The sequence below is a fragment of the Scomber scombrus genome, chromosome 4, assembly GCF_963691925.1.
Source record: "Scomber scombrus chromosome 4, fScoSco1.1, whole genome shotgun sequence".
In the NCBI taxonomy this organism is placed as follows: domain Eukaryota; kingdom Metazoa; phylum Chordata; class Actinopteri; order Scombriformes; family Scombridae; genus Scomber; species Scomber scombrus.
In genome coordinates this window covers 17,425,685-17,448,825 of record NC_084973.1, presented here as the reverse complement: position 1 = coordinate 17,448,825, position 23,141 = coordinate 17,425,685, and the positions used below count along the sequence as shown (strand labels likewise).

Genomic DNA, 23,141 nt, shown 5'->3' with positions numbered 1-23,141 from the left:
AATACAGAGGCGAAGGACCCTTGCTGATTGCAATCAGTCAGAGTGGCAGGCAAATTGGATTACTATTATACATAAAAACTATTGAATGTGTTTCTTTACTTCCCTTCCCTCTCATTGCTCTTTTTCATTAATTTAATTTTCTTGCTGGCTGTCAAAGGGTAAATATAGGTATATAAAATATTACACTTAATTCAGTAGAATGGAAATTATATTTTGTGACTTTCGTGACTTCTGGAGGATGGAGCAGTTGTTTTAGGAGACTGAATTTGATTATGAAGGGAAAGTACATACTGTTCTTTTAAAGTAGGCTCTGTGACTTTGTTATTTCCTAAATGCAGTTTAACTAAGTTACTATATTTGTGTTTGAGGAGGCCCGCTGTGTCTTGTTTTTTTTAAAGACATGACTCATGAGATTGGTCATAAGTGATGTGTTCACAGCCACCTACAGTATGTTTCAACAAGACGTAATCATACTTATTGCTATGGAGACCATTCAAAGCTATAGCCACTATAATATCAGTTAATTGCATGTTCAAGTTAGAGATGTTCAGGGACCTACATGACGTGCAGAATGATTCATCGGCCAAATTATGCGTCAAAGGTCCTCATGGTTCAATAACTTCTCTTTTAATTTTACTTTTTCTTTTACTTTTCTGTGTTTGATACTAAAGAAGAGCTTTGCTGTGAATGGTTAAGTCTAGTATATACATGTTATGATGTATAGCATATATTATCTCTGTTTGTCATCTAAAGCCAAAAGCACAGCACAGGAGTTTTGCCCAAATTTTAAGTCCTAGACAAAACACTGACTATGTTTGGCTTCTGATAATCTCATCTCTTCAGCTAAAATTAGTGATTATCATCACTAATCTTCATAGTTCGAGTGATTTTGGGCAGTGGCACTCACCTTGGCAACTTGGTGTAATAGCTCAAGGATGTAAACAAGTCTTGTAAAGGTTTTGTGATGTGTGACTATGACTCCACTATGATTATCTGTCCATCATAAATTGCCTCGTATGCACCCTATCAACATGATTTTTAAAAGACAGTCATTAACTTTGGCTGAATTTGGTTAAGGTTAGGGAACAATTGTGGTCATGTTTTTAAAGAAAACAACACAGACGGGAAGCAAACACCTGTCTCCTGTGTCAAGGCCTACCTATCCAAACATCACAACCCCCTTTGTCAGTAGACTTTGAGCCATAGTAACACTGACACACTGCTTCCTGTTTCGCTCCTGATAGACATACATAGTTTAGGGCACTTGCTGAAACAACTGTTCCTGTTGTTATTCTTGGCAGGACAGACTTGGTTGAGGTCATGGTTAGGTTTGGGGCTGTCAATCCTTCCCAAAGAGGCAGCAAATCCTCAACAAAGGCATTGCTTGAGAGTCTAAACTCATAGGGAGTGGTGATCAAAGTGTGTGTTCAAGTGATTTTTTTTATTTCAGCAAACTGACCTTTTCATAGACTTGTCAGGCAGATGAGGAACATTGACAAGGCAACAGCAGATGTCTGCTGTGTACATACATCTACTGATGCCTAGTCTGGACGCATCCTCAGTGATGTTCCTGGGCTCATAGGGCGTTTTGGGTCTTTCAACATCATACGCCCTCCTCCAGGTGACCCAGCCAGGGCTGATCAGACCCCAGCTTGCGTCCAGACGGCTAGCTAACTACCATTTCTCCATGGCTCCCCTCTTTTGAGCCAAAGCCATCTTGAGGCTCTTTCTGCCGCTTCGGTGGTGCTGCGGATGGCTCTCCTCTTTCTCTCTCCCTCGATGCCTAAGCTACTGAAGGCTCTGGCCAATGATCGGGCTGCGAAACCCCTGCATCCAACCTCCACAGGGAAACACCTTGCTCTCCAGCCAGCCTGCTGGCAGTCGCTGACCAGTCCCGAGTATTTGGAGAGCTTCCTTTCAAAGGCTTCTTCCAGGCGGTCTTCCCACGGGACTGTCAGCTCCAGCAGCACTGCTTGCTTGGTGGACTCCGAGACAAGAACTATGTCTGGTCGCAGAGTGGTGACAGCAATATGGCTGGGGAACTTTAGCTGGTGTTCGAGATCCACCAACAACTGCCAGTCTCTTGCAGACATGAGAATGCCTGCAGATGTTGTTCGTCTGACTGGAGTTGGGTTGTCTCCAGCTCTGACGAAGGTGATGGATTTCTTGGAGGGACGGAACTGCTTTGCCCACTCCAGGCCTGTGCTGATGGCTTCCGCAATGGCCTTAAGCACTTAGTCATGCCTCCACCTGTACCGTCCATCTCCAAGTGCCCTTGTGCAGCAGCTGAAAATGTGTTCCAGGGTTCCTCACTTGGAGCACAGTGGGCATGCTGGTGTCCCTGCTATGCCCCATGTGTGCAGGTTAGATGGGCTCGGAAGCACGTCATACACTGCCTGGATTAGGAATTTAAGGCGGTGAGGCTCAGATTTCCACAGCTCTGCCCAGGTCACTTTCCTCTCGACCGCGTTCTCCCATCTCGTCCAAGCTCCCTGTTGCTTCATCCCCACTGCCTTGCAGGTTCTCGTCTCTTCCACTGCTGCTCTCACCTCCTCCTGGACAAGGTGCCGCCCTTCCTTCCCCCTGGTGTTGATTTGGGGAGTTGGAAAGGAACCTAGCCCTGCTCGGCCTCGTGTGACCACTCCCACCAGGCTCCTTTGGCGCAGCCTTGCATCAGCCTCTCGAACTGCATCCTCTGCCTTCCATTTCCTGCCAGTCCTCACTTGGATCCCTGCCTTAGCCACCTTCGGGTCACTTGAGTCCCTGTACTGAACCACTTCTCTGGCTCTCGATACTTTAAATTCCTCCTCCAGGGATTTGAAAGGGAGTTGCAGTTTGTTTGAATTTCCGTAGAGAGCGATGCTGCTCAGGCTCCTTGGTAGGCCAAGACATCTCCTGAGGTGGTTGCTGACCCTTCTCTCCAAGGTCTCAACTGTCGAGATAGGGACAGCATAGACCAGGAGGGGCCATAGGATCCTGGGAAGAATGCCATGTTGGTAGACCCAGGCTTTAAACTTCCCAGGGAGGCCAGACTTGTCCACGGATTTCAGCCAGCCATCCAACTCAGTGCAGGTTGACTGAATAGATGTAGTGTCTCTGAGAGAGCAGTCATAAACCTTCCCCAGGCTCTTGACTGGTTTCTCTGTGATGGTTGGGATGGCTGTGCCTGTGATGGTGAACCGCAACTTGTCCTCCACCTTCCCTTTTCTCAGCACCATTGATCTGGATTTGATGGGTTTAAAACGCATCCGGGCCCACCCCACGAGCTTCTCGAGCTAAATAACCAATGTGAGAAATATACTTGTCTGCTAGATGTTTCAGAGCCTTCCATATTCTTTGCAGGTAAGTTTTTCCCACACTGAGTAGCCTCACCTCCCTAAAACATTTGACTATAATGTTATAATAAAGGTATAAAGCTAAACAATAAATACGTTGATATCTGATTTCTCTCCACTCGATCCAACATAACCATATTAATACTAGACACATATGAAAAATCAGACTTTGTAGTCACTAACTTCTCTACCTTCCACTCTTTGATGGGAGTGTAAACACTCATCTCACAATGTGTATTTAACCTTGAGAAACTCATTTCTCATTTCCACAATCAGTCTTCCGTCACCACAGAGAGGGGAGCTGTTTGTATGGCCCTGATAGTGAGTGACTCTTCAGAAGACTTGCCTCTCTGATTTATGATGTAGCTGTCAAGCTGGCCAGTTAGTGGTGATTGACGGTGCTCAGTGATAGCATTGCAACACTGCACATTTGGCCCAATGGTGTTTCATGATAAGACACACATTTTCACTTCAGATTTTCCCACAATGGCAATCACAAAACTATACTGCTTGATTGTTTCATTAGAAAAGATTTATCTCCTGGACCTGCAAATCCTCTTCCTGACTTGCAAGTTTATATGAACATAACATTGGCTAACTGACACTTATTTTCTGATATGTCAAAATTATGTTTGATACATAACATGGCAGTGTAAGGATTTGATTTCATATGGTTCTTTCGTGTACCTCCATTAACTGATTGTTGGATGATTGTCTTGGTTTAAAATGCTATAGCTGAGATGGATCCTTTTTTTAAATATTGGTCTCTCCCTTGTTTAATTTGGTTATAATTTCTATTCAGCTTTCTTTTTTTTTCCAAGCCAAAAGGTAGCAGACAAACTATCGTTGCTTTTTTTTTTTTTTTGGTAAGTCTAAGTAAACCTGTGGAGAGGCTTCCACTTTGTCTGAAAGAACTGCTAAAGCCTGGGGCGGTAGACAGCTAGAATTAATTGTTTTCCATGCAAGTTGAAGAGGATTTAGTTAATCACATCATCCTTAAATAGTTACGGGGTGTTGTGGCACACCTGCACACTTTTTTGTGATGTAAAAAGCATTTTCATACTGCACACAGCACAGGATCTGCTAATATTTTAACCCTTAAATTGCTTAGTGATACCACAAATGTAAGTTTTTGTATTTTGTTTTCAAGGCAGAACAAAATGAGAACATTCCACTAAAATAAATCTCCCTCATGCTTGCAAAAGGTGAAGTGTTTTGTCAATTAAAAATGGATAAATTCAAAGGTTTTACAGTGTCAAAACACCATTTATCTAACTGCTTGAATTCAGCTTACATAAATGCATAATTTTGTGACATTTGAAAGATTCACCTGACTGTTCAGTGTGAACATAGCAACTGTGTCACAATCAAGTGATGACAGACCACCACCTGTTGTGGTAAACACACCTTTCCCATAAGGACAATCTGGATCACAATGAAAGATAAATATACTGCAAAGATGAATACAACATTAAAGAAACATTAAAGCCGATTTAGAGTGCACAAAGGATAAGTGGAAAGGGATTTGGCGTGTGTGTGTGTGTGTGTGTGTGTGTGTGTGTGTGTGTGTGTGTGTGTGTGTGTGTGTGTGTGTGTGTGTGCGTGTGTGTGAACTGTGGGAGGTAGGAGGTGGTATTTATGTATGTGAGGGCAAAGAAAAAGGAGATATGACAAGGTTGAGCAACTACAAGGCAGTGAAGGAAGGAGGAACAGAGCAATAGCAGAGGGTGGGGAAGAAGTAGATAGTGTGATGGAAAGAAAAAAAAACAACAAATAGGGGGGGAGAGGCAGGAAGTCCCCACTGAGACGGACATGTCACACACCAGTGAGCCTGACACACAGAGAGGGAATATCACATTTCTCTCACTTTCTCTTTCTGTCTTGCCATTGCATATATATATATATATATATATATATATATATATATATATATATATATATATATATATATATATATATATATATATATATATATTCTCCTTTTCCATCTTCTTTTCCATTCTCTTTTTCAGCTGAAAGCACAGTACAGTAACTGGCGCTCAAAGAAATTATTTGGGCTCTTCTGAATAGCATTTCTCCACCTTTGAAATGCTGCTGTTCAATAATGCATGACTTTATGCATAACTTACCTCTTGATTTTTCTGTCACTATGAGTATTTCAAGTCTATTTCTCCATGCAAGCTAACATTATTGTTTATGGTAGCGCTTTATGCTGTAATATTGCCTTTAGAGTCACCCACACAGACACATGTACTTAAACATATGCAATGCAGAGCATTTGGCTCATGCTGGGAATTACCTGTTTACCTAATTAACAGCACTTGGCTGGAGGCTAAAGATATGCAAACCAGGAAAGGAAAAATAAACAGCACGAAAATAAAATATTTCCCTCCCGACCTCCTCTGGAGAAAAAGCATTTCCCTATCATTGAAAAAGCAAATGTCACTTTAAAGTATTTTGTTCAAAACATTGATTACATTACAAACGCCTTTATTTTGATTAAATCTCAACATGGCATATGATTAAAAAATAACATTATAGCTGATTCTTTTCTTTGATATTTTGTGATGTTTTTGTAGCTCTGAAGGCACATGATGCGGTGTAGCATCTCTTCCGACAATCCGGCGTGGCAAGTGTTTTTCTTTCTCCATATCTTAGGGACCAGGCCCTTCTTATTATTATTTCATGTCTGCTTCATGTTTCGGTTTACACGCGATGAACGCTAGAGTAAGAGTCATTTCTTTATAAAAGAAATGTGGCTATATTCCATATAAACTGCAGTGAGACGGTCTAAAATTAGTTCAGAGGAATGCAGTGGGAGAATATGTGGAAATGATATAGCTCCCTATATCTTTCTCTCCTTCCTGTGAAACGAAACCGGTACCACCCCTGAGACTGATAACTTCCTTGTTTATAATGCCTTAATCAATGTGTGTGTGTGTGTGTGTGTGTGTGTGTGTGTGTGTGTGTGTGTGTGTGTGTGTGTGTGTGTGTGTGTGTGTGTGTGTGTGTGTGTGTGTGCATGCATGTGTATGTGTGTGTGCGTGTGCGTGAGAGTATGTGTGTGTGTGAGAGAGAGCGTGAGAGAGAGGGAAAGAAAAAGAAAAGGAAGAGTATCAGTGTAGGTCTCCCCTGTCTGACTCCTTGATACTTTTATCTGTTTTTGATTAACACTGGGGATATTAACCAGACACAGGAAAACCCCCAAATTACACACAAATGATTACAACAGCTTGCGCATACACCAAAGCCCCCAAACACACACCCACGCACACTGGAAGAAGTCTACACAAACGCGCATTTGCGAGAGCGAACCCTCTCACATCCACCCACACTGCTGCAGACACCCCAAGTGAAATGTATTGATGAAAAGACCATGAAACTGGCTTAACAAGACTAATTCACACTTTATAAAGACCTCTTTCTCTTTGTAATACAAGGCAAAGGAGTTAAACATGACCATATGGCTGCTTAAACAAAAGAGGCTTCTGAGGTTTTTGTTTCAGCTCTGTTACAGATGTCACTAATGTGCCACCCCATTACACACAAATAAAAGGGGCATGTGCATACACACACACACACAACCATAGACTTATAAACAGCTGCAAGTATGTGTGGTCACACAAAAACATACAGACACACAACCACACCCAGATACGGAAAATGTCGCAGTGAAAAATTAGCACAGTGCCAATGGTCAGACACATATTTGTGTTTGTTCATTTAACTAAACAAAGCAAACTAATGGAGGCTGTTTCCATTAAACATAAACAATAGCTTCACAGATCTCTAGGTTTAGCAGAATTCAGACAGCACATGTGAAGCAGTATTCTTCTTTGGTTCTTATATGCATATCAATATGTTTGCAAAAATACCAACTTATTCAAGATGTTAACTTGAAAATGTTCCAATATGAAAATCACCTAGAGTATAAAAACAAATTCAAAAGTCAAATTAAGCAGTGCATTATGCAAAAGCTGTAGCATATATAGTGCCAAGCAAGTATGGTTTTGTGCCAGATAACTTTCAGTACTTGCTGTGTTATTAATAAAATGCTGTAGTCATTGTCAAACCACACCAATAACAACAAGAACTGATTATAGTAATGGAAGGACATGTAAATGAATTGCAGAGGTTTGTACCAGAATGTTAAGTCATGCTTCTGCTCAAGACTGGTCAACACCTACAACTGTCATCACACTTTGATTCAAATGTTGCTATAAAACGTGACAACAACTTTTCCAAACTAAGCTTTGACCACTTGGAATTAGAGAGAAACAAAAAGACAAAAACAGAACTAGAGAAACATCTCAATTGAAATAATCTAAACTGTTCTAACTGGCAGAGAACAGTGTGTTCATGTAAGAGACCATTACTCACGGTGAGCTGATTAAGAAAACCTGCGTCACAGCCTATACTGCTGGAGAAGTCAGGCAGTGGACTGACAAATAACAGCTTTCATTCACCAGCATTACAGGTTCACATCCTCTTTCACATAGTCACTGATGATGTTGAGACTGATCACAGTCCCCAACCTTACAGACTGATGGAAGTAAAAAAGCTTTTAATGAAGCATATGTGGATAGATGGATACAATTCTGGACTCCGAGGAGGCTCTGTAAATTGATTACATCTTATTTCCAACAAAGGCTTTGTGAGGTTGTAGGTTGAACTCAATGTTAACACAATCATGCTAACATGGTCATAGTGACAATTGCTACCATGCTGATGCTAAGTAGATACAACATTTACCTTGTTCACCCCCTTATTTTGTATGTTAGCAAGCACTGAGAAATCCTTACAGGGGTTACCACAAACCTCATACTGATTAGTGACAGCAGTGGATAGACAGCACTGGGTTGCAGTGCGGTATCCCTGAATCACCTGCTACTGAGCAGTGTGCTGGACAGATCAGTTGGGTTTTGCAGGTGTCAATTTGCCCAGTTATTTTTTTTACATGAATAGGAGGTCCATCTTTCACACTTAGACAGGATTGTGAGGCCTTATATGTTTAAGAGTTGAGAACAACCTTAGAGAGAGGAAAAGATCAGTGTGGGCTTTTTTGTAACTTGTAGAGTTGACCATTTTAATAGCCTTCTTAATCTCCCTCAGAAGACAGTGGGGCTTATTCAGAAGGATGCAGCCAGATTTTCAACAAGGAATGAGAAAAGAGCTTATTACTGCTACCCTCAAATCACATCATTGGTTTCCAGTACACAATAGAATTGACTTTAGGGTTAGTTTGATTGTCTATAAAGCAATTAATGGATTCACTCCAATATTTGGGCATGCCTAGAAGCTATGAGCCACCCAGACCTCTCTGGTCATCTGGCACTGGCATTCTAATTGTCCCTGGGGTAACTTTGAAGTTTTGTGAGGCTGTATTTTGTTTTTATGCTCCTTGTTGCTGCAATGCTTCCTTAAGGATTTAAGATGCGCTCAGACTTTTTCTTTTAAAAGCAGCCCCAAAGCTTTTATTTTTGATTAATGCCTTAAAATAATGTGCATTTGTTATCTATAAATTAATAGTTATTTGTATGCTTTTTGTGTGTTGTGAGTGTCAAAGAATGCATTTTTTAATAAAACATGTTATATATTCAAATTACACAGATGCAATTTGATGTTCAGAAGAGCACATTGAGTTCCACCACGTCACAAAAGAAACTTGATATTTCCTATATGATAAAACTCCACTTTCTTCCTAGTCAGCATGATTGTTGGAATTGGCAAACAGGGGATTATGTCTCTCAGAAAAATATGTAAAAAGGACTTGATTTAGGCAACACATTTTATATGCTATCCCTCACCAGCAATAAAAAACACCTAAAAAATCAGTCAAACCATAGCAGTTACAACATTACAAATGCAGCTCTATGAACAAAGAATTCTAACCTTGTCACTTTGGCCCATTTACACAGGGTATTAACATGTGATCTGTCTCTGGATACATAATCTGGAAAATGACATCTGATTCTTGGGTCTTTGCATTTGCACCTGGTAATAAAATGCATTATCTCCGTTATGCCCCAATTGTAATGGGATCTCAATATGCAAATTAATAAAGCAGCGCTAGTGGACTTACAATTATTTTTATTTAATCTACCAGTTGTTTTTGATTAATTGATTAACCAGTTGGTCTGTTAAATGTCAGAAAATAGAGGAAAATGCCAAAAAGCCGAAGGTGATATTTAACACATTTTCAATTTGTTTGTTTTTTTGTTTACTTTCAGGGGGAAAATTTGAGTCATCATGGCTCGTTGACTGTGAAGTTTACACTTGACACTTACAGACATCGGGTATCATGAGGTATTGGAAAAACAATGATTTCTACAAATACATAACATAACAATGAATGGATTTAATGAACAATCACCGGTGGAGTGAGGAAAGATCAAGCAACGTTGCAGCATAGTAAAACAAAACTGCAATCTGTAACAGCAGCCATTCCGGCATCAGCCTGAAGGTAATGACCCATGATGCCAGCAACAGTCAGTGTTGCAAGTTACATGTAGTGAAGCATCACCCCGACATTTCATACAGCTGGGATTGCAAACAATTAGAGCTTGAACCCAGAAAAACAAGATAGACTTTATTCAATTGTCAAACTACATGTTAAAGAGTGTGTGCATGTTCATGAGCATCTTAATGTGTGTGTGAATCAATGGCGTCTACAGCTGGTGGTTAGCTTCGCAGTGAATCTCCACTCTCAGTAAAAGATTCTTTACATTTCCAGCCTCAACTCTCTCCTAGCTGAAAATAAAATGAAAACAGGGGTGTTGAGGTCAGCACTCTGACGGACAGCACTGCATAGCAGAATACATCAGCCGTGTTACTTTGATCACAGGGAATCATCTTGCCATCAGGAAATATTTGAATCTGTGTATTTTTTAACTTGTCTGCTTCTGGGCATGAATGCCATTTATATTCCCCACAAATCTGTGGAATGATTAGTGAATGAATATTTACTATATTAAAGCTAGCACTGGTAGAAATGTGGTGACTATAGCAGTCTAGTGGTTAGTCTATCATAGACAGCTGATGTGAAGCCCTACTTGATAAAGTATGTTATTGCTATAGTAAGGATGCAACAGTAATACATTCTTACATTTGCTACTGGGATGTGAGGAAACAGTATGATTTAGCAAAAAAGGTGAATAATAATGATCACATTACTGGCAATTTAGGCTATTTTTATGGTAATTACCTTGAACTTGGCGCAGTCTGTGCTGCATTTTTCCTCATCATCATGCCTCCAACAACAATACATTAATTTCTAATTAAAGAAGGTCATCAGTAATACATCACATTTGTGTGAGGCCACTATCTGAGTGTTGCTGAGAGTCTGTCTGTATTTTTTTAAATTAAGTAACCACAAGGAAGTACAGACAAAAGCATCAACCAATAACAACTAGAATGTCTTCTGGGTAAACACAGGACAATGCACCAAAGCCACCCCAACTTTCTTCCAACACATCCTCTTTACTTACACCTCTGACAGTGTGAGAGAAAACACTCTGTCAGAAATCAAGAGTGAGTGAGATGTAATGTCTTGTCCTCCTTCATGCAGTACAGGGCAGAGTTGAGCTGCAAGGAAGTAAGTGTGTTCTATATTGGTACAACAGACTCCAAATAGGTTCATACATAGAGAAACAAAATAACAGGAAATGTTAATGAAGTAAAGAATATATGTGTGTCTGTCCTTGGTGTGCTTTGACATAAATTCAAAATTTAATTAGCTAGTCTGCTCTCTTTTTTCACAGAGCAGTTGAAGAATTAACAGCCTACTTCTTTTCTCTGATTTACTTTAATATCCCACAGTCTGACAGCAATTATCTGCACTTTTACCTGCTTTTTCCAAAGAAGTAAACACCTAAATTTAAAACCAAATAATAGAACAAACCAGACTGCACCTGCTGAGCCAAACCACCCATTACTCTTCACATGTGTGAAAGTGTGTGTCAACTATTTTCAATTAAAAAGTTGATTCAACTAATCCTGGATCGAAACTGAGAGACAGACTCAATATGATTTATTTTTTGTGGACATACAATGCTTTTAATCATTTATTTTAATCATTCCTCATCAACTTTTGATTTAGTAATTTATATACTGTTATGCTGTTGGATTGCTGTGTCAAACTAGTCAAGGTCCAAAACTTGAGGTGAACATATTTCAGACGTCAGGGCTTCAGCCTACTCTGAAGGCTCCATTTACAAAGTTACGACTACTACCTATCAAAATGACATCAGATTGTTCATGCATGCCCACAAACGGCCATCCGATTCTGTAACCTTTGCTACTAAGGTTGTTTTCATTGTCCACTCGCATATGTTGGATCAAATTTCAGCTCAAACATATAAGGGTGTATTTGAGAAGTTGACATTTTGAGTAAAGGTGAAAAAGAAATGAAATCCTACTATTACTGTTTGTTTACATAGCCTCAGGAGATTCACAAACCTGTCGAGATGCAGCTTCCAGAAGAAACAGAAACAGACAGAAACTAAACTCAGAGGCTGATAAAAAAAATTCCAGTAAAGACAGAGAATCAGAATAAAGACCTGGAAATGTACATGATATGACCCCTTTAAAAGCATACACATAAAACAGTGCCCTACCCCTATAACTACGTATTGCTCAGACCCAACATCAGCCCCAAACATATACACACTCAAAACACACAACACACTTACATAAATTACACTACCAAGGCCAAATTACTTTGCATGATTTGAACCTTCTACCTCTGCGCTGCTTGTTATTCTTTCTCAGGTACGCTCTTCTATCTTCTGTGAGATTTAGGCTGTTTTTTTCAAATATAATAACTTTTATGATGATTTCACAAACCTCACGGAACTGTTATCTGATTACTGCAAGAACAACATAAGTGTGTTTGTAACTCTCGTCCTACAAGGGAGAGAAGATCACATTGTATTCATACACAGTCATATACACACAAAACCATTGCCTTGACATGTGCTTCTCAATCACACACCAAAACACATTCGGATGCTGGCGTTTTGCCAAATGAGGCCTCTGGGTAATTCAGATTTCAGCTCCTCAGAAATGAACTATCAGACTGAAAATTCTTTCAAAATTAAAACACAGGCTTTTATTCCATAACATATATTTAAAAGTGAAGATTTGATTGCAACATATGTATTTAATGTCTTTCACTCTTTTCTCTCTCCCCCCCAAAACATTTCACTGTACTGCCGGAGATACATATAAAAAGGCTCTGTCTTTGCCATTTTAATTGCTGCAGGGCGCTTGTCTATTTTCTTATACTATACACACTATACAGTGCACTGTTTTATCCGCAGTCACATTGCACGTTTTCCCAAGCTGAATTTTACAGGAAGGACTTAAAAGGACCTTGAATCTCTATCTTAACAGAATCCAACAGTCTCTGTATCCAGGCAACAGTGACAATGTAATTTCCATTCAACTGAGCTGCTTCATCTTGGACATATACTGTACATGCAAAACTAGGTATGTTGTTACTGTTGACAATATTTTAACATAGTCTCACATTGAGGCCAATGAATACCCCAAATTAGAAGCCAGAAAATCTGAAGCGGTCTGTTCTCATTGATTCATAAATCATTCAGGAAACTTGTATTGTATAACCCTGTAGATGAAGCTGCAACAAAATCAGTGTGAGCTAGACTGTTAAAGAGGCAATCAGATGTTGATAATAAAAAAAAAACTCTAAGAAGCATGAAATCCTCATTTCATTCAGAAACATTCTCGTTTGAGGAAGTGAAGGATGTTCTTTGTCAACTCTTTCACTTGAGGATACAAAGCCAACTACAAGTTAGCAGCTCCTTTCAAAATAATACACCACAGAGTGAAAGACAATAATAAATCAAAACAAGGAAAACGATGGAGAAAGGAAAAAAACTGATCAACTGTAGGCTATATTAAAACACCAATGAAAAATACACTATAAATGTGCAACTTTTAACTATGAAACAGAACAATAAAAGTAGAGAAATGCCTTTACCTTACTTTTGTAAATACTGTGATTAATTGCCAATACCGTTTACCACTGGCAGAGAATCATAAATCTGTCACAGGTTTTGGTATTGGGAATGATGAGGTAGACGAGCAATACAGTACGCTGTGCGGTCAAACACACACATACTCGCACATAAATGTAAGAAAGGAGGACACATACGAAGCTTTCCACTCAATCCACAAATCATTTTGCATCGTTTCCAGGCAATGCGCGTTATTTATTAACTCATACTGTATTTAGTGTATTATAATGCGTGTGTGTGTGTGTGTGTGTGTGTGTGTGTGTGTGTGTGTGTGTGTGTCTGTGTGTGTGTGTGTGTGTGTGTGTGTGTGTGTGTGTGTGTGTGTGTGTGTGTGTGTGTGTGTCAGGTCTTCTGGCACCACCTGAACTGTGTGAAGGTCAGCCAAGCCTAAGAGACATGACACAGATACAGTGGATGCTAAAGTAGGAGATGGCCTTACTGTCTTACTGACCATCTGTTTTTTAGTTCAGCAAGAGGCAGTGGATGAGACAAATAAAGAAGAGTAATAAAATGAGAAAGAAGTGGCAAGAAGAAGCTGAGGAAAGTGTGGATAGAGGAGAATCAGAGGTAAGAAGAGTGAAAAGAAAAAAAAACTGCAGAGATATATGCAGAGTATTGAAGTCAGCCTAATCTCTCATTGGTCTCTAATTTTATCACCAAGAGAAAACAGCTATGCAGTAGAAAAGTGATGAATTGAAAGTTTATATTCAACAACCTTGTTATAACTTTAGCCATGCTGTTTTCGTTGCCTAATATTGACAAAATATTTAGTTGCCTAAATGTGGACAAAATAGAGGAGAAGAGAGGATTTATTTTTTAAGAGAGAGAGAAGTGGAGAAAGAAATAATATTGTTGACATAGAGACCAAATGCCAGAAGTCCTGACACGGAGTCACAATGAGATATTGACAGTCGTGACTGACTTGTAGTGTTAATCATTGACTCTACAAGGACGCATGCCACCCCAGGGCTGCAAGACACAAATCAATAGAAGTGGTCACATGGAGAATACTTTCAACTTTGCAATTCAAATGTTTTATTTTTACATTAAATCAGTATTCTAAAAATAATAATAAGAAAGACTAGAAAATAGAGAGAAAGATAGAACAACAAAATGGTCACAAAGTAGAAAATGTCAAAAGATTGACAAATTGACACATGCAGGCAAATTAAATGAATATGAAGTTAGCATTTGTTTTGGCCATGATGTCACTGACAGCGCACTAATTAATTGATGTACAGCTGATCAGACCTAAAAAATCCTCAGTTCACTCTGTCACATCATGATGACTGCTGATTGCCTCCTGTCAAATCTGCTGGTCCATCAAGGTGCTACTTTCACATTCAACCTAAGTGTTATAACCGTATACTCTGCCTTAAGTTGTTTTTGTGTTGAGTTTGTTTGTTTGTTTGTTTATCACTCATGGTCAAACTAATGCAATAAATGTCACAATTTGCTCTTCTGTTGCTCTCTGCAGCCACACTCCCTCATCCCCAGCCCCCTGCATTGCTCTCCATCTCTGTCTCTAGCCTGCACACTTCTCAAACACCATGTTCTTTCTTCCAACTCTCCAGATCTGCCATCTCTTAAGCTGTCCACCAGATGCCTTTGGATTTTCCCTCCTTTCCCCAGCTACACACCTGTTCCCACCTCATCAGTTTAGCAGTTACCTGGCCTACTCCGCCCACTTCTCATCTGTCACTCACTAATGATGCCAGTCGATTTCCATTGTTCTCTGCCAGATTATTAAGTTGTCATTCGCTTCGCTGGTATCTTTCCATCTGTTACCTGCCAGTCTTAGACCTTGCCCGTCTATTGGACTTTTGATTCTTGCCTCACAGTACTCTATATGCCTTTGTACTATGATTTTGTGTATTAAATCACTGAACTGCATCAAGCTCTACCTCAGACATCAGCATTTGGGTCCCTCCTCTGTATCCCTGTTGCCCTTCTTGCACCAGCCATGACATACAGTATAAGATCCCTCGTGCCATGGAAAATAAAATGGAATATAATATTTCCTCCTAATTATGTATTATAAATTTGATGAATGTAGTTGAAATAGCCAGACAGTTACAGTAGATTAGCAAGCTAAACTGAGCAAGGCAGAGACATGGAGGAAAGCAATCTAAAATTATATATAAATAGATTCCCCAAAAAAATGAAGACACATTGCTTTGTGAAAGTACAAAAAGATTTTTGCTCTCACTATTAGATCCAAGTAATGTTCACTCCATTGTTTTTCACCAATATAGGCACATTACATACACATGGCACTGTAAGCTGTCACACATTTGGATCTATTTCTCATATGAAACTCACTATGTTTCTATGTATAATGTCTATACGCCTGTGTATGTTGTGTATCATAATTAACCCTTACTAACACTGGCTGCACACCTTCCCGAACTCTCCGATCCTCCTCTACCAACCAGTTCTCTGCCCCATCTGCCAACTTAACTACCATGGGGTCAAGAGCCTTCAGCTGATCTGCCCCCCGCCTTTAGAACTCTCTCCCACCAGACATTTGCACTTCTGACTGTCTCTGAAAACGCACCTATTCAGAGTGGCCTACTCTGTCTCACACTGACTATGCAATCACATTCTTGTTTACTTATTGTACTAATGCACTTTGTAGTCACATTCATATGTATTCTTTATCTTTGCACTAAATGTTACCTGATTTATATTGTTTGATGTACTGTTGTTGTGCTATATGTGCCTTATAAGGTGTCCTTGAGTGCTTTGAAAGGCGCCTTTAAATAAAATTCATTATTATTATTATTACTATTATTAAAATATATCACAGCGACTCTTAAGATCTTTATTTTGAGTGTGAAGATTAAGCCACTGGTCAGAATATCCTACTATCCCACTTTTTTAGACCTTAGTGCTTAGCCAATGCTTAATCTGGGAGAGAAAATAAAACATAACACACTAGATTTGTGTCACCTTTTAGAATAGACAAGAAAATCTGAATTGGACTGTGTCACTGTGAGCACATCCACAGAGACAATGTCAACTTTCCATTTCCAGATTACACAGTTTACCTCTTCCCCTAACCCCCATTAAACAATAATCATGAAGGGAATACTAATTCAGCAGTGACGGCCCTGAATGTTCAAAGCAAAGAGGCGAAGAGCGAGAGAGAGCAAGAGAGAGAGAGGGGAAGGAAAGGTAAGAGGTCAGAAAGTGAAAGAAGCAAAAACGAAGATGGAGAGAGAAGAGATACTGTATTTCAGTTTGGTGAGTCAGGACAAAGTTGCTAAATATACTTGCAACGTGATATTTTTCTTGTTGGTGGGATCTCCTGGCCTGTATATTAGTGTTTACTAAAACACTAAATCAGTTGTCCTTAGACAAAATCCAAACTGCATTTTAGAGCTTGTATGAGTGTGTGAGCTGCCTATTTAATGAGACCCTATGATTCTGAGAGACAATACTTCAACTGTGTTGGATTTTGACCGTGAAGAACTTGATGTTCTTGTTTGCATTTGGTAGATGTTCTGTCTGTACTGCAATATTGCCAATGTGATTAAGGGTCGAGCATAACGCGTTTTTGTTGTTTCTTTTGTTGTTTTATAGCATTAATTGTGCTGCTCACTGACTCCCTCACTCAGAATTACTGACTGTCACTGATTTCCGTTGCAACCGACCTCTGTAAACTGTGCACAATGCACAGCATGTGTTCGTATGGCAGGAGTCTGCAGTGCTGTGCACTGTTGTGGCACGGTCCTCAGTTTTAAACTGAACTCAAAGATAATGGAGCTATGGAGTATTTTTTATTTGTTAAACACTTTATTATAATGTGCTTTACGTTTTGTGTATGCACTTCTGCAAATTTCTCAATGTGGAACAGTGTAATCCTTCCAAAAAAATGTATTTCACAGACTAAGCACTTTGAAGTTGTCTCCTACCTCAAGACCACTGTTGTTTAGCATTTCTTTATACTCTACTTTTGAAGTAGACATTGTGTTACCTCAGGCTCATTGCACTTCTTTTGATTTGAAATAAATATAAAAGTCAAGTTCATAAAGTAACCTTCTTTGCATTCATTTGATTCCCAATCAAGATACACTGGTAATTGCTTTACATTTTTAATATGGACTTAAAAACTGTTGTGAAATGCAAAATAATAGAATTTTAAACATGCAATAAAAATGTGATTAATGTGATTAATCTCGATTAACTATTGAAATTCAATGCTTAAGCGCAATTTCAAATCAAATCAAAAATCGAATCATTTGACAGCCCTACTTATTATGCAGCAGCACTACTTTTTCTATACTTATTTGTCTGCCAGTCTCATGCCTGTCTGCTTGTATATATGTATGCAGTCACTGTCTGTCTACCAATATCTTTCAATGGTTCTCCTTCATCTATCTATTCTTTTTCATGTCTGTTCATATCTATTCTTCTCGAATTTCATTTATTTCAGCAATCTGTCCACATTTCACAACACTTCAGTATTTTCTTTTGAGTTGTAGATAAGCACCTTATCTATAACTATATCTCCTTAAGCTTTATTAAAGACCTGATAATTAATGAGTTTGTCTGCTCATTATCAGAGACAAGAAACTAAGTTCAGTAAATAACACATAAACAAATTGTGTTATTTGTGAGAATGTGTGTATGGGCTTGTGTAACTTGTTACATTTCTAACAATAACCAACAGTATTTGTAAATAAAAGCTTAAGCTTAAATAAAAGCTGAGTCCCTTACAAGGTGTTCAGTCTCTGCATAAGTAAGAATAAAGTAAGATTTTTTGTAAATCATTCTGCCCTCAATTTTCCTCCTGCCATGAAGAAAAAAGGAGAATTATCGGTGAAACTTCAACATTTAGGCAGCATTCAAAATGAAATCAGCCCTACGTCAAACAGTGCAAGGGGCTGGGGGAGTGTTGTTTAAGGTACCAGTGACAAAATGAAATACAATCTAGGAAGCTGAATTGGAGCTACAGATTCATGCATTTAAAGGCTTATCAGACGATAGAACACCGCACAGTGGCTTGTAATAGTCACAAGCGTGATTGCAAAGCTCTGGAAACATATCACAGTGGCAAACATTTAATCTTTGTTGCGCCGATCACAAGGTAAATAGTCGATTATAAAGTGGATAGTTACAGTCCTTGATTATGATTGGCTGAGCCTCATTCAAAGCCATTAAAGGCAATCTGCTTCTGCTTGTACCTAACAACACCCCTTAGCTGGTCTAAAATCACTGTAAACCACAGCCTCTTGTGGTTTATTGCTTTAAAACAACATTCACATTACAAAGTAATCCACAAGGAATATGCTCTTGCATGTATGTGATTGGCCAACATATGTTAAATTTATATACAAAAAAACAAAAACAGGAAAGAATAGTATATAAAAGCAGCTAGCAGTACACAGATGTATGGAAACAAACATTAGTGTACTGCATAGTGGAACAGCTTTGAAGCATACTACTTAGTGTAATTAAAGATTACAACCTTGATTCTGTAATTTGGTTTTTAGAGAGATGTCTCTGATACGATTATGAGTTGTCTATAAGAATGGAATCGATCCGTCTTAGGCAGAGGAGATTATATGATTACTGAATGGCAATTTCTTTATTAGAGACCAGCCAGCAATTTGTTTGCTTTACTTTCAACTTTCACCATATATTCACAGGAACAAAGCATCTTTTGTTAATCAAGAGGGATGACAGTGTTCAATTTTGTCTTCCCATGGTCCACTTCTGGGTCTCAAACAAGTTTCTTATAAAATGCTGATCTCTAGACTGTCAACCAGTCAATAAAGAAACAAGATGTCACCCACCCAATCAAACTTATTTGAAGCAGAGAGAGAAAAATTATCGACTGAACCTTCCCACCATAGATCAGGGGCATATCATTGGAGATGTTACTGTTTATTTCTGGTTTAGAAGAAATTTAAATTACAGTTATCACAGACACTGAATTATTGGAAATAATTAGTTGCACGCTGCACCACATTGTATGAAAAATAGATGCCCTCACCACCTACATATTCAAATTACAGTCTAATCCCATTGGCACCTTTAACGTGATAAGAAAATGGCCAACTGTAAATTGCTAAAAACAGAAAGTTGATGCTGACAATGTCAGATTGGTACAGACAACATGTCTTTCCAATTGTGAGATACAGACTCTAAAAGATGTGTTAATAAATATGTGTGACCAAATACAACAATGATGCCCAACTAATAATGCCCAACTTCTCTCTTGAAAAAGAGGGGGGGTTTTTACATTTTTGGGGCTTGTCCCCAAATCTTTATTCATACATTTCAGCAGTATTTGGTTCACAGTAAGAACATCAATCCAAATTTACCATTTAACTGAGGTTCAACAAGGGCAGTGTCACAGCTTTATTTTGCTTATCATTATGTTGCGCTGGACAACCTATATTTTAATGCATACATGGCTACTGACTTTACTTTGTCAATGTGATGCTCACTGACTGTGATTTTGGCAGGGCAGCCAGTCTCCCTTTGTATGTGTCATCTGCATATGACTGAAACCACTGATGCATATCTGTCATGTGTGCATTTCCCTAGAATGCTCTCGATGGAAAGGTCTGTGGAGAATAACCAAGAATGAATATAGCTGTCAAATGGACTCCAAGGAGCACCTTCAAGCTTTCTCCACTTCCTCCATATACTGTCTCTGCTAGAAATCATATAGAAAGAATATTTTTTATTTTTAGTCATATGATAGGCTTAGAAATAATCTGTGTAGTTCAGTGGACAAGAGTAAGGCACACTCACTGTGTTAGGTTAATGACTGTTTCTCCCTGACTCTTTTTTATGAGATAAGAAACAGTAAGAGCACATATAATGTAGGTACAAAAACACTTGCTTATTGTCATACAACCTTGCTCCCACGCAACCATCCCCCATAACAATCCATCTGTCTTCGACAGTATACTTCGAGTATAGTATATGGTGTAGTATTAGGTTAGCTTATTGTGTCTTTCCAGTATGTTTTGTGGACTTTTTGGACCGTTTTGCTTTTCTATTTTATATTGGATCACTGTAATGAGAGATATATGAAGTCCTCTGCACAGAATAAAAAATCACTCTAGTACAGGTTAAGCACAGGTAATGCAAAACAAAGAAAAGAAAAGAAAACATCAAATTTGAAGGAAGAAAACCCATCTCTGACACATCTGATCTAAATGTGTTTCCATTTTTTATTCTAGAGCATGTTATGTTCTTGTTCTCTCGAATATTAGGCCATTTTTTACTGGGTGCTGGTGACTGTGCGATCGTTCTAAATCAACATTAGCACTGGTTGGGTATTGAGATAGGTCTCTACTGGCTGAAATCCCTGTCTTCTCTACTGGCTTTTGGTGACTCCATTTCAGAGTTTCTCTGTGTGGTCCCTCAGGGTTCAGTGCTGGGTTCAGCACATTAATTCTTAATGTGTTGTTTGTGGTGTATCGTTAGGTATGTTAGAGTTAATACAGTACATCTTATAATAGTAAAATGTTGAAGTTTATCCTTCTAAATCCTAATATCCTTCTTTATCCTATCTAAACCAAGAGAAACTCAGCCCTATCTTTATTACATTAAGGTCCTGATTTACTAAGATCCCAAATAGTGGGTACTAAATTGCGTGCACGGTGCAATAGATTGCACGTGCCGTTTGCGTGCGTTTTGTGGGTGATCTACTAAGAATAATTGCGTAAATGAAAACAGGTGCAACGGGGTGGAGACAGCAGTATTTAAATGAGGGTTTTGCGTGTCTGAATGGAGAGTTTGGACGAGCAGAAAGCTGCAAGCGCAAAATTAAATGTGATCAGGTTCAAGTGGAAGAGGTTAATAAATATATTGAGTTATAACAAAAACCGAGATATGGGAGAGTATTTGTGACGAAGTCAATGCTGTTAGTAAAACCACAAATATTCCACTCCAAAATTATTAACACAGGTGGAAAAAATCCATCCTGTGCGTATTCTGTCATTGTGCCTCCGTCTCCTCCTCTCTACAGTAACAGCAGTCATCTGTGCGCAGTGCGCAGCCGGTTAATACCTGCCCTTCAAAAGGTATTATTTATAGACGCAGTTAGCGTCAGAAATAATACCTTCAGGTTTGGTAAATCACAATGCGTGTGCTAAATAACATATTAGCATTTTCTCCTCCCTGTATTTTGCGCATTGGGGTTGAAACGCCCCATATTGCATATTCATTATGGCAAACCTACTAAATGGACAGCGCGTACTATCTTGCACAGTTGAAAGACGCAAGCCTCAGTGCGCTGCGTTAGTAGATCAGCTTGCACATTTTTTGCGGGTGATGTCAAGTTTGCACACGTTTCTACACACGCAAATCTTTAGAAAATCAGGCCCTAAAAGTGTATATTGATATAATTTTAAATGTATAAAATATATATATATATATTATTATTGTTTTTGTTAGTATTATAAACATCAAAGTTAAAAGCCAAAATTCAATTGTTTTTGTGTGAATTTTGACAGTTGTGAGACTAATTACAGGCTTGAAAACTGCTCTTTGAGCTTACAGTAAGAGGTAGTCTGAGCAGGTGGAAAAGTACAATGGGAAAGTGACTCTTTTTGCAATTTTATTCGGGTGAAACTTGACTGAGAGCTCAAAGATGAATATTTTGTATAATGCATTAGGGTCTATGAGACTGGATAAAAAATTTACTGCAATCTTTGTTTCTGTCTCTTCTTATTTTCATTTATTATTTCTAATTGATCTGTCTGCTGGTCTGTGGTTATACAGAACCTTTCATTTTCTCTCTCCTTCTTATCCATCTCTTTTACCCCCTTCTCCTGCCAGTGTATTGTTCTCTATGCCTTTATTTTCATGCTGTATTTTCGCTCTTCCTCCCTGCGGAGCCATTCTCAGATTTGTAGTGTTTGCCAGGATGATTTGATAAACACCATACGCCAACATGTCTGCTCTTTAGTATTAATGAGATCAATCACAGCCTTTGCTGTCTGCTCCTTTCTCTCCTGTCTGTCCGCAGGCTCCAGAAAGGAGGAGCGAGACACAAGCAGAGAGTAAGATACACAGAGGTACATGGAGTGGGCCTGTGTAGGTGTGGGACGTTGGTCTGAGTGCACGAATGTGTTTGCATGTGTGGCACTGGGGAATAAGTGTATGTGTTGCACTGTGTCTCAAGCGTTAGCGAAATAATTGGTTTTGCGTATGTGAATGTGTTTTAAGAGAGAGAGAGAGAGAGAGAGAGAGAGAGAGAGAGAGAGAGAGAGAGAGAGAGAGAGAGAGAGAGAGAGAGAGAGAGAGAGAGAGAGAGAGAGAGAGAGAGAGAGAGAGAGAGAGAGAGAGAGAGAGAGAGAGAGAGAGAGAGAGAGAGAGTGGGTGCATGGGAATGTATTCTGTCTCAGTTGTGGGTTTGTGTGTCAGTAAATGTGTGTGTGATGCAGCAGATTGCAGAGGGCGAGAGCGAGTGGGTTTTGCTGCACACTAACAGATGGCAGGAGAGAGGGGGCTTAAGTTTCTTTTCAAGGAGTGTGTGTGTGCGTGTCTGCATGTGTGCGTGTATGTGACACAGTCAAATGTGGGTACTTGCCTCTCTTATGGCGACAAAAAGAAAGTCCCTTCAAAATTAATCATTAATTTTAGGATGAAGATGTGGTTTAAAGTTAAGGTAGGTTTAGGACTATGGATTAGCCTGAGGGTTAGTCATGTAGCGGTTATGGTTAAGATTAGAATAAGTTTACATGTTTTTCTATGTGCAGCTATTTTTTCATGCAGGATATAAAGCAGGACTATGTGT

At 39.1% G+C, this 23,141-nt stretch overlaps 1 pseudogene; it reads right to left on the bottom strand.

The window, feature by feature from the left end:
* Window positions 1-1,670: 1,670 nt before the first annotated feature.
* LOC133979346 (uncharacterized) lies at window positions 1,671-3,559 on the bottom strand (annotated as a pseudogene).
* Window positions 3,560-23,141: the final 19,582 nt, after the last annotated feature.